This window comes from Lolium perenne, chromosome 7 (genome assembly GCF_019359855.2).
Source record: "Lolium perenne isolate Kyuss_39 chromosome 7, Kyuss_2.0, whole genome shotgun sequence".
Classification (NCBI taxonomy): domain Eukaryota; kingdom Viridiplantae; phylum Streptophyta; class Magnoliopsida; order Poales; family Poaceae; genus Lolium; species Lolium perenne.
In genome coordinates this window covers 260,699,709-260,711,811 of record NC_067250.2, presented here as the reverse complement: position 1 = coordinate 260,711,811, position 12,103 = coordinate 260,699,709, and positions in this window count along the sequence as shown.

The window sequence follows — 12,103 nt, the reverse complement described above, 5'->3', positions numbered from 1 at the left end:
CATCGCTGCTGACGAGCGTTTCTGGCTAAGGGTCTTCCGGCTCGTGGAAGGTCAAATGGGCAAGCCGAAAAATACAAAACCAGCACTTGCTTTCAAACCCAACGAAACATGCAAATAATATTAAACGGATAGCAGGATAAGTGTTTCCCGCCCGCGCATAACATGTTTTCATCCCTAGCTACTTAAGAATTTAAGTTATTCATTACAAACCCACTCCGGGGTCAAAAGTGATGCATCAGTTCTCATTGTTTCACAGGTTCTCGGAGGACTGCTCTTCATCAGAAGCTATGTAGGCGGAGCCGTCGTCCGAGCCGTCGCCGTTGAAGTCGGAGCCTTCCTCGTCATGGTCAGCACTTGACCCGGAGCCTTCGTCGTCGCCTTCCTCGGCAGCTTCTTCTTCCTCTTCCTCCGGGTCGGAAAAGCCTTTGGGAAGATCATACTTGTTGTACCAGAACGAGTGGTTAACTCGTCCAGCGAAGAGGCGATCAAATCCCATGGCTTCCGCGAGGAGATGTCTCATGGTGGTATCCTTGGGGACTCCGCGTGCGACATCTGCAAATTTCATGGTGGGGAAGTGCGCTTTGCAGGTAGCTAGCACGAGGGCGGCAACTCCGCGAGATGAAGATTCCTGCCAATCCTTGATGAGTTCCGGCACGTTCCTCATGAGTTTCATCATGTGGTCAATCATCGTTGTCTTGGCTCTCTTCAGGTTCAGGGCCTTGGCAATTCCGCGACATGCTTCGACGAGGTCCTCGATTGAACTCCGCGCTTTATCATATGCCTCAGTCCTTTTGAGGGTTGACTCTTTGGTCCATTCAAAGCCAAGGCTTGCTGCAAAGTAAAAAAGGATCAGTTTCTTCCACGGACAGAGAAAATTTTGAGGAAGCCGGAGTCAAAACAATAACAAAAAGGGTCCTTACGGAAGATCATCTTGTCAATAGCCTCCGCCTCTGCCTCCTGGCTCTTGTTCCTGGCCGCCAGGGTGGTCACCCTTTGATGGCTCTTCTTGAGTTTGTCAGCCAGTTCCGCCATCTCGCGGGAATGTTTTTCCGAGAGCTCCTTCTTTTCTTTGGTTTCCTTCTTGGAGGACTCTTTCAAGAAGTTCTTCAGAGTTTCATTCTCCACCTCCAATACCTAGATCTTGGCGGATAAGGCATCGACGGTGGGGCGCTTGTCAGTTTCTTCTGAAAATAGAACATCACACAAGTTATACATTATGGATGTTCATACAGTACAAATTTAAGCAACTCGGATTTCTCACCTTTCAATCGGGTCTCCAGACGGAGCACAACTTGACGACTATTCTCAGCAGTCTGGCGCAGCCCTTCTATTTCCGTCATCTGCTCCAGCACATGGACGCGCAGATCTTCGTGCAGCTTCCGCGTGCCCTGAGACGCAGAGAGGATTCAGCCGGAAATTCAAAATTCTGTGGGCTGGCGAGGAGTTCAAAGTTTTGGATCGAGAAAATTTCAAATTTCCGTCTGAGACTAATGTTGAGAGAAGCATCGGCTAACACATGTTACACTGAAAAAATGTCTGAACCAATGCTTGGGGGCTAGTGTTACCTGGCGCACCTCCTTATGTTTAGCAAAGAAGACCTTGAGATCGCTATCGAGGTCGGAGAGCTCCTTCATCTCTGTATCCGCAGGCCCCCACACCTTCTCCATCATGGCTGAAATTTCCGCGTGACGTTGAGAGAGGGGGAGCTTCTGCAGCGACGGAGTCTGGGATGCGCCAGTGGCACGGATCAGCTGCACTTTCTGCTCGTATTGTTCGGCCGTAGGCTCGGCGGAAGTAGCGGTGGGTTGCTCAGGTAGAGGAACAGATGAGGAGGCGCCCTTGCCGGAATCGCCTTGTCCAATCTCGGCGGTCGGGTCTTCAGGGATGTCATCAATGTTGATGACGTCTTTAGGATCCGGCTTGGCGGCTGAAGAAGCCTTGGGCGGAACTCCGACTTCTGGTGTGACTGGTATGGAAGCCGGAGATGGCTTAGTCTTTTTCTTGGGGGCTTTAGGGGCCTTGGGGGGCTGGCTTTGGGAACTTCTGTCGCGAAAAGAAAAGAGCGTTATGATTAAGTATATGCTGATTCACGATGACGGAAGAATTTTCCTTCGGAAACTTAGCACTTACCCGGAAGGTCTGAAGAACTGGTGGATTTCTGGTTGGGCTCGGTTGCTGGTATCGATGAGTTTGAGGTGCTTTTTCTCCGCCTCTGCCTTGCGAGTTGCCGCGGTGCTGAGCACTTCGCGGGCACGTTTGGCTGAAGGACTGGAGGGGGCAGCCCTCTTCCTCTTGGATGGGCGCGGTGCTTCAGGAGCTTCCGCCTCCGATGCGGCCTCCGGGTCAGTATTGCCCGCGTGAGGAACCCGGAGGAGAGTTCCGAGGTCGCCTTCCTCGAGGGCTTCGAGCTTTGTTGCAGAGCCAGTACTTAGTCAAATTACAGATTACAAATAAAATAACAAGTTAAGACGCGGTAACGTACCGCGGTCCCGGAACCGTTGGTGTGGATGTCCTTGTTACACACGTGAACGTGAAGATCACGTGGAATCTTGATCAACAGTCGGATCCGCTTGTCGATGGCATCGGCGGAGAGGTTGTCCTTGGACGCACGCATAGGATCGTCGCGCCCCGTGTACTGGAACATCAGGCGGTCCCTGTGCTGAAGTGGTTGGATCCGCTTGGTAAACCAGGACATGGTAAGGTCCTTCCCCGTCAGACCCTCCTCTGTCAGCTTGCAGATCCGCCTAACCATCCGAGTCAGCTGAGGTGACTCGGAGAGATGAGGACATTGCGTCCAGGCCGGATCCTCGCTGGCGGGGCTGTTCTTAAAAGGTGGCAGCACCCTCTCGCTCGCCGGGTCGGAGACGTCCTTCAGATAGAAGAAACCCCCTGACCAGTATCGCGCGGTTTCATGGCGATCGGTTGGAGGGTAAACGCGGCCTGGGCGGAGCATGAAAGTGATTGATCCGCAGGTAGCCAGCTCGGAAGCTTTGGGGATCTTCTCCTTTTTCACGGAGAAGTAGTACTGGAACAGAGCGAGGTCAGGAGCTACTCGGAGATGGCCCTCGCAGAGCGTCACGTGGTTGCTGATCGCCAAGACGGAATTCGGGGAAATATTGTGGGGCTGGAGCCCATAGGTCTTCAAGATTTCTGAAAAGAAATCAGATGGCGGAAAGGAGAATCCGCGCTCCACTAGCGCCTTCGTCACCACCATCTCCCCGTCTTCGGGAGCTGGAGTGGGGGCACCCGGAAGTGTCCGCCAGGATCCGGGTTTAATGAAGCCCTCCGCCTCGATGGTGGTACAGGGCCACCATTTTCCCTTAGACTCATTGTCTCGTTGACGAGCCTTAGATTTCTTGGCGGCTGCCTCTTCCGCCTTCTTTTCCGTTTGCTCTGCGCCCGTGATGTCTTCCGGGTTAGCAGAGGTGCCCTCGATATTCTTGTCGGAATCCTTTGAGGACTCCAGCCGAACTGGGACAAATGGAGGAGGGGCGGAGGAGATGGGCGTCGCCATAATTGGTTCGGAAGCGGGAGGTGGAGTCGAAGAAGACATCTGATAGGATGATGAAGACGGAAACTGACTTAGTCGGATCCTATGTTAAATCCCAGGTTCATCCCTACAAACTGCGGCGAAAGGACGAAGTTCGAGAACTCACCGTAATGGTTTCCGCGGTGATCGGAGTCGCCGGCGGCGAGGTTTGTGCGCGGTGGCTCGTCAAAGTTAAGAACTCTATGAACTGCGCGGTGGTGAAACCGCTCCGGCGAAACTCCGGCGAGTTTTCCGGCAGACTCCGGCACGGCGGAGGAGGAGCTCGCGGGCGGCGCTTCGCAGAGAGGTGAAAGAGGGGGTGAATGGGAAGTTTAGGGTTGACGGTGGATATTTATAGGCCGAGAGGAGGAGATTCGTGCTCCGCATCCTGTGGTCGGAACGCAAGCGTCGCACCGTTGGATGCGTGACACGTGTCCAAACCCTAAACGGTAAAAATGGCTAAGGATAAGTTACCGCTCAAATCGCGTGAAAATGGCGCCAGAATTGGCGGAACCGTTTGAGTCTATTAAGATTCCGGGTAAAAGCGTAAAGATAAGTGATGTCTACGTTCCCCCTCCTTTCCTGTAGACAGTGTTGGGCCTCCAAGAGCAGAGGTTTGTAGAACAGCAGCAAGTTTTCCCTTAAGTGGATACCCAAGGTTTATCGAACTTAGGGAGGAAGAGGTCAAAGATATCCCTCTCATGCAACCCTGCAACCACAAAGCAAGAAGTCTCTTGTGTCCCCAACACACCTAATAGGTGCACTAGTTCGGCGAAGAGATAGTGAAATACAGGTGGTATGAATATATATGAGCAGTAGCAACGGTGCCAGAAAATAGCTTGCTGGCGTGTAGTTGATGGTGGTAGTATTGCAGCAGTAGTAACGCAGTAAAACAGTAAACAAGCAGTAGTAACTCAGCAGTATTTAGGAACAAGGCCTAGGGATTATACTTTCACTAGTGGACACTCTCAACATTGATCACATAATAGAATAGATAAATGCATACTCTACACTCTTGTTGGATGATGAACGCATTGCGTAGGATTACACGAACCCTCAATGCCGGAGTTAACAAGCTCCACAATTTGTTCATATTTAAGTAACCTTATAGTGTAAGATAGATCAACATAACCAGATAGATCACATCAATACCATCATAATGATAATTAACTCCACAATCTACAAGAGATCATGATCATAGCCTACGACAAGAACCACACGGTGCACACACTAGTCACCTTTACACACGTGCAGGAGGAATAGAACTACTTTAATAACATCACTAGAGTAGCACATAGATGAATTGTGATACAAAACTCATATGAATCTCAATCATGTAAAGCAGCTCATGAGATCATTGTATTGAAGTACATGGAGAGAGATTAACCACATAGCTACCGGTACAGCCCGAGCCTCGATGGAGAACTACTCCCTCCTCATGGGAGTAGCAGCGGTGATGAAGATGGCGGTGGAGATGGCAGCGGTGTCGATGGAGAAGCCTTCCGGGGGCACTTCCCCGTCCCGGCAGGGTGCCGGAACAGAGTTCTGTCCCCCGAATTGGAGTTTCGCGACGGTGGCGGCGCCCCTGGAGTCTTTCTGGAGTTTCGTCAATTGGTCCTGCGTTTTTAGGTCGAAAGGGCTTTTATAGGCGAAGAGGCGGCGCAGGAGGGCTGACAGGGGGGCCAGACTATAGGGCGGCGCGGCCCCCCCTCTGGCCGCGCCAGCCTATAGTTTGGTGGGCCTGTGGCCCCCCTCTGACCTCTCTGGTGTGTTCTGGATGCTTCCGGGGATTCTAAGATCTTTGGCGTTGATTTCGTCCGATTCCGAGAATATTTCGTTACTAGGATTTCTGAAACCAAAAACAACAGAAAACAGGAACTGGCACTTCGGCATCTTGTTAATAGGTTAGTTCCAGAAAATGCACGAATATGACATAAAGTGTGCATAAAACATGTAGATAACATCAATAATGTGGCATGGAACATAAGAAATTATCGATACGTCGGAGACGTATCAGCATCCCCAAGCTTAGTTCTGCTCGTCCCGAGCAGGTAAAACGATAACACAGATAATTTCTGGAGTGACATGCCATCATAATCTTGATCATACTATTTGTAAAGCATATGTAGTGAATGCAGCGATCAAAACAATGTATATGACATGAGTAAACAACTGAATCATAAAGCAAAGACTTTTCATGAATAGCACTTCAAGACAAGCATCAATAAGTCTTGCATAAGAGTTAACTCATAAAGCAATAATTCAAAGTAAAGGCATTGAAGCAACACAAAAGAAGATTAAGTTTCAGCGGTTGCTTTCAACTTGTAACATGTATATCTCATGGATATTGTCAACATAGAGTAACATAATAAGTGCACTAAGCAAGTATGTAGGAATCAATGCATAGTTCACACAAGTGTTTGCTTCTTGAGGTGGAGAGAAATAGGTGAACTGACTCAACATTGAAAGTAAAAGAATGGTCCTCATAGAGGAAAAGCATCGATTGCTATATTTGTGCTAGAGCTTTGATTTTGAAAACATGAAACAATTTTGTCAACGGTAGTAATAAAGCATATGTATCATGTAAATTATATCTTACAAGTTGCAAGCCTCATGCATAGTATACTAATAGTGCCCGCACCTTGTCCTAATTAGCTTGGACTACCGGATCATCACAATGCACATGTTTTAACCAAGTGTCACAAAGGGGTACCTCTATGCCGCCTGTACAAAGGTCTAAGGAGAAAGCTCGCATTGGATTTCTCGCTATTGATTATTCTCAACTTAGACATCCATACCGGGACAACATAGACAACAGATAATGGACTCCTCTTTTATGCATAAGCATGTAACAACAATTAATAATTTTCTCATATGAGATTGAGGATATTTGTCCAAAGCTGAAACTTCCACCATGGATCATGGCTTTAGTTAGCGGCCCAATGTTCTTCTCTAACAATATGCATGCTTAACCATAAGGTGGTAGATCTCTCTTACTTCAGACAAGACGAACATGCATAGCAACTCACATGAAATTCAACAAAGAGTAGTTGATGGCGTCCCCAGTAAACATGGTTATCGCACAACAAGCAACTTATTAAGAGATAAAGTGCATAATTACATATTCAATACCACAATAGTTTTTAAGCTATTTGTCCCATGAGCTATATATTGCAAAGGTAAATAATGGAATTTTAAAGGTAGCACTCAAGCAATTTACTTTGGAATGGCGGGGAAATACCATGTAGTAGGTAGGTGTGGTGGACACAAATGGCATAGTGGTTGGCTCAAGTATTTTGGATGCATGAGAAGTATTCCCTCTCGATACAAGGTTTAGGCTAGCAAGGCTTTTTTTTGAAACAAACACAAGGATGAACCGGTGCAGCAAAACTCACATAAAAGACATATTGAAAACATTATAAGACTCTACACCGTCTTCCTTGTTGTTCAAACTCAATACTAGAAATTATCTAGACCTTAGAGAAACCAAATATGCAAACCAAATTTTAGCATGCTCTATGTATTTCTTCATTAATGGGTGCAAAGCATATGATGCAAGAGCTTAAACATGAGCACAACAATTGCCAAGTATCACATTACCCAAGACATTTATAGCAATTACTACATGTATCATTTTCCAATTCCAACCATATAACAATTTAACGAAGAACTTCGCCATGAATATTATGAGCTAAGAACACATGTGTTCATACGAACCAGCGGAGCGTGTCTCTCTCCCACACAAGCATTTATTCAAACAAAAACAAAAACAAGAAACATACAGACGCTCCAAGTAAAGTGCATAAGATGTGACGGAATAAAAATATAGTTTCAGGGGAGGAACCTGATAATGTTGTCGATGAAGAAGGGGATGCCTTGGGCATCCCCAAGCTTAGACGCTTGAGTCTTCTTGATATATGCAGGGGTGAACCACCGGGTGCATCCCCAAGCTTAGAGCTTTCACTCTCCTTGATCATGTTGCATCATACTCCTCTCTTGATCCTTGAAAACTTCCTCCACACCAAACTCGAAACAACTCATTAGAGGGTTAGTGCACAATATAAATTGACATATTCGGAGGTGACACAATCATTCTTAACACTTCTGGACATTGCATAATGCTACTGGACATTAATGGATCAAAGAAATTTATCCAACATAGCGAAAGAGGCAATGCGAAATAAAAGGCAGAATCTGTCAAAACAGAACAGTTCGTATTGACGAATTTTAAAATGGCACCAGACTTGCTCAAATTGAATGAAAGTTGCGTACATATCTGAGGATCATGCACGTAAATTGGCTTAATTTTCTGAGCTACCTACAGGGAGGTGGACCCAGATTCGTGACAGCAAAGAAATCTGGAACTGTGCAGTAATCCAAATCTAGTACTTACTTTTCTATCAACGGCTTTACTTGGCACAACAAAACACAAAACTAAGATAAGGAGAGGTTGTTACAGTAGTAAACAACTTCCAAGACACAAATATAAAACAAATTACTGTAGCAAAATAACACATGGGTTATCTCCCAAGAAGTTCTTTCTTTATAGCCATTAAGATGGGCTCAGCAGTTTTAATGATGCACTCATAAGAAATAGTATTTGAAGCAAAAGAGAGCATCAAGAGGCAAATTCAAAACACATTTAAGTCTAACATGCTTCCTATGCAAAGGAATCTTGTAAATAAACAAGTTCATGAAGAGCAAAGTAACAAGCATAGGAAGATAAAACAAGTGTAGCTTCAAAAATTTCAGCACATAGAGAGGTGTTTTAGTAACATGAAAATTTCTACAACCATATTTTCCTCTCTCATAATAACTTTCAGTAGCAACATGAGAAAACTCAACAATATAACTATCACATAAAGCATTCTTATCATGAGTCTCATGCATAAAATTATTACTCTCCACATAAGCATAATCAATTTTATTAGTAATAGTGGGAGCAAATTCAACAAAGTAGCTATCATTATTATTCTCATCAAGTGTTGGAGGCATAGTATAATCACAACAAAATTTACTCTCCATAGTAGGTGGTACCAAAAGACTACTATCATTATAATCATCATAAATAGGAGGCAAAGTATCATCAAAGAAAATTTTCTCCTCAATGCTTGGTGGACTAAAAAGATCATGCTCATCAAAACCAGCTTCCCCAAGCTTAGAATTTTCCATATCATTAGCAACAATGGTGTTCAAAGTATTCATGCTAACATGTTCCATGGGTTTTTTAATTTTCGCATTAAACCATTCATGTCTTGACTCAGGAAATAGTACAAAGAGCTCACAGATGTTTTCCATTATGCCTAACTAGTGTAAACAAGAAACAAAAAGATGCAATTGCAGGATCTAAAGGAAATAGCTTCGAGCACAAACACAATGGCGCCAGAAAAGTACTTTACCTGGAACCGAAGTATGAGTGCCTTTTACCTTTCCTCCCCGGCAACGGCGCCAGAAAAGTGCTTGATGTCTACGTTCCCCCTCCTTTCCTGTAGACAGTGTTGGGCCTCCAAGAGCAGAGGTTTGTAGAACAACAGCAAGTTTTCCCTTAAGTGGATACCCAAGGTTTATCGAACTCGGGGAGGAAGAGGTCAAAGATATCCCTCTCATGCAACCACTGCAACCACAAAGCAAGAAGTCTCTTGTGTCCCCAACACACCTAATAGGTGCACTAGTTCGGCGAAGAGATAGTGAAATACAGGTGGTATGAATATATATGAGCAAGAGCAACGGTGCCGTAAAAATAGCTTGCTGGCGTGTAGTTGATGGTGGTAGTATTGCAGCAGTAGTAACGCAAAGAAACAAGAAACAAGCGGTAGTAACTCAGCAGTATTTAGGAACAAGGCCTAGGGATTATACTTTCACTAGTGGACACTCTCAACATTGATCACATAACAGAATAGATAAATGCATACTCTACACTCTTGTTGGATGATGAACGCATTGCGTAGGATTACACGAACCCTCAATGCCGGAGTTAACAAGCTCCACAATTTGTTCATATTTAAGTAACCTTATAGTGTAAGATAGATCAACATAACCAGATAGATCACATCAATACCATCATAATGATAATTAACTCCACAATCTACAAGAGATCATGATCATAGCCTACGACAAGAACCACACGGTGCACACACTAGTCACCTTTACACACGTGCAGGAGGAATAGAACTACTTTAATAACATCACTAGAGTAGCACATAGATGAATTGTGATACAAAACTCATATGAATCTCAATCATGTAAAGCAGCTCATGAGATCATTGTATTGAAGTACATGGAGAGAGATTAACCACATAGCTACCGGTACAACCCCGAGCCTCGATGGAGAACTACTCCCTCCTCATGGGAGTAGCAGCGGTGATGAAGATGGCGGTGGAGATGGCAGCGGTGTCGATGGAGAAGCCTTCCGGGGGCACTTCCCCGTCCCGGCAGGGTGCCGGAACAGAGTTCTGTCCCCCGAATTGGAGTTTCGCGACGGTGGCGGCGCCCCTGGAGTCTTTCTGGAGTTTCGTCAATTGGTCCTGCGTTTTTAGGTCGAAAGGGCTTTTATAGGCGAAGAGGCGGCGCAGGAGGGCTGACAGGGGGCGGACTATAGGCGGCGCGGCCCCCTCTCGGCCGCGCCAGCCTATAGTTTGGTGGGCCTGTGGCCCCCTCGACCTCTCCGGTGTGTTACGGATGCTTCCGGGGATTCTAAGATCTTTGGCGTTGATTTCGTCCGATTCCGAGAATATTTCGTTACTAGGATTTCTGAAACCAAAAACAGCAGAAAACAGGAACTGGCACTTCGGCATCTTGTTAATAGGTTAGTTCCAGAAAATGCACGAATATGACATAAAGTGTGCATAAAACATGTAGATAACATCAATAATGTGGCATGGAACATAAGAAATTATCGATACGTCGGAGACGTATCAATAAGTAATTCTCATTCACAAGCAGGGGAGTAACCCGGAGACATGTTTTTAACTGTCGATGGATGAAGTCCCGCAGGATGGGGGGATTTTCTAACTAAAGGTTGGGAAAGAAGAAAATGTGAAGTTGGAGTTCTTCAAATTTCTCCGCGTTACCGACAATGCCGGAGACCAAAGGGTGCTAGCATGGCGGAAACTGCAGGTGAAACTCGGAGAACTCTGGGGGCTACTGTTGTGGGTATACTTCATGGGTGTACCATCGACAGTGCCTAGATCCGGCAAGCCCGGGTGGCCCATAGACGGTGATGTGGCATGTGGCCCATCGGGCGGCCCAGTTGCTGTTGATCATGAAGGATGAAGTCCGGCCCAGGATCAGTTAGCCGGATCCGCACCGACCTTCAGAGGAACCCGGATCCGTGGAGGCCCATGAGGAACCCGGATCCAGTACGATGTATATGGGAGGCGGATCCTTGACGTACACGGCAAGACATTGTACCGTAGTTAGGCAATCTGTAATCCGGCTAGGACTCTCCATGTAAACCCTAGATCCGTGCGCCTTTATAAGCCGGATCCCGGGAGCCCTAGAGGCACAACCACAACTCATTGTAACAACGCGAAAGCGCCCAGATAATTCCAGACAAGCAGCAGTAGGCCCTGTCATCGTGCAGGTGTTCCGAAGCTGGGTAACTCGCGTACCACCGTCCCGTGTGCACTCCGCCCTATGGCCCTTACTTCTTCTCCCCCTCGTGAGGATCCCTCCTCCGGGGAACCGTCGAATAGGCAACGACACCCTGATTTCTGGCTACTTCATTTTTCTTTTGGTCTTGTGCCGCCTTGGAAATGTTGAGACCGCTGCTGCAAAATGGGACCCGCATGTCATCCTCTATGTACAATAAAATTTCTTTTCTTGGATTATTTTTGGCTCCTGATATTTGGTCACTTGCCTTTTTCTTTCAATCTCATGCCGACTTTGAAACGTTGAGGAAGCTGCTGGCTCATGGGTCCCGCATGTCATCCTCTATGAACAATAAAAGATTCCTTTGTTGGATTTATTTTTTACCCCTAATTTCTGGCTATTTGCCTTTTTCTTTTGATCCCCTGCCCCCTTTGAAACCATGACGACGCAGCTGGCAGGTCGGTCCCACATGTCATCCTCTATGAACAATAAAGGTTTCCTTTGATAGATTTATTTTTGACCCTAATTAATTTCTGGCTATTTCCTATTTTTATTTTGATCCCCTGCCGCCTTGGAATAGTTGAGGATGCTGCTGCCTCATGGGTCCCGCATGTCATCCTCTCAGAAAGGTAAAAGTTTCATTTCTTGGATTTTGTTTACCAACTGATTTTTGGCTTTTTTTGTTTCGATCTCCTGCCGCCTTTAAAACGTTGACGACGCTGCTGGCTCATGGGTCCCCAATGTCAGCCTCCCCGTACTGCAAATCCTCTTTCTGCAAAGGTTGTATTTCTAGCTACATAGCTAAGGTGGATTCGAATCTGCCGTGGTTCAGGCAGCTCAGGTAAGCCTTCTTGCACTGAATAATGGAACTAGTGTATAGCAAGGTCAAGACATGTGGCTTGGTGTAATGAATCTATTTGAATCATGTTGTGGATTCAATCTGATAGTTCTCTAACAGGTCAGCCAAAATAGAAATTAAGTTTT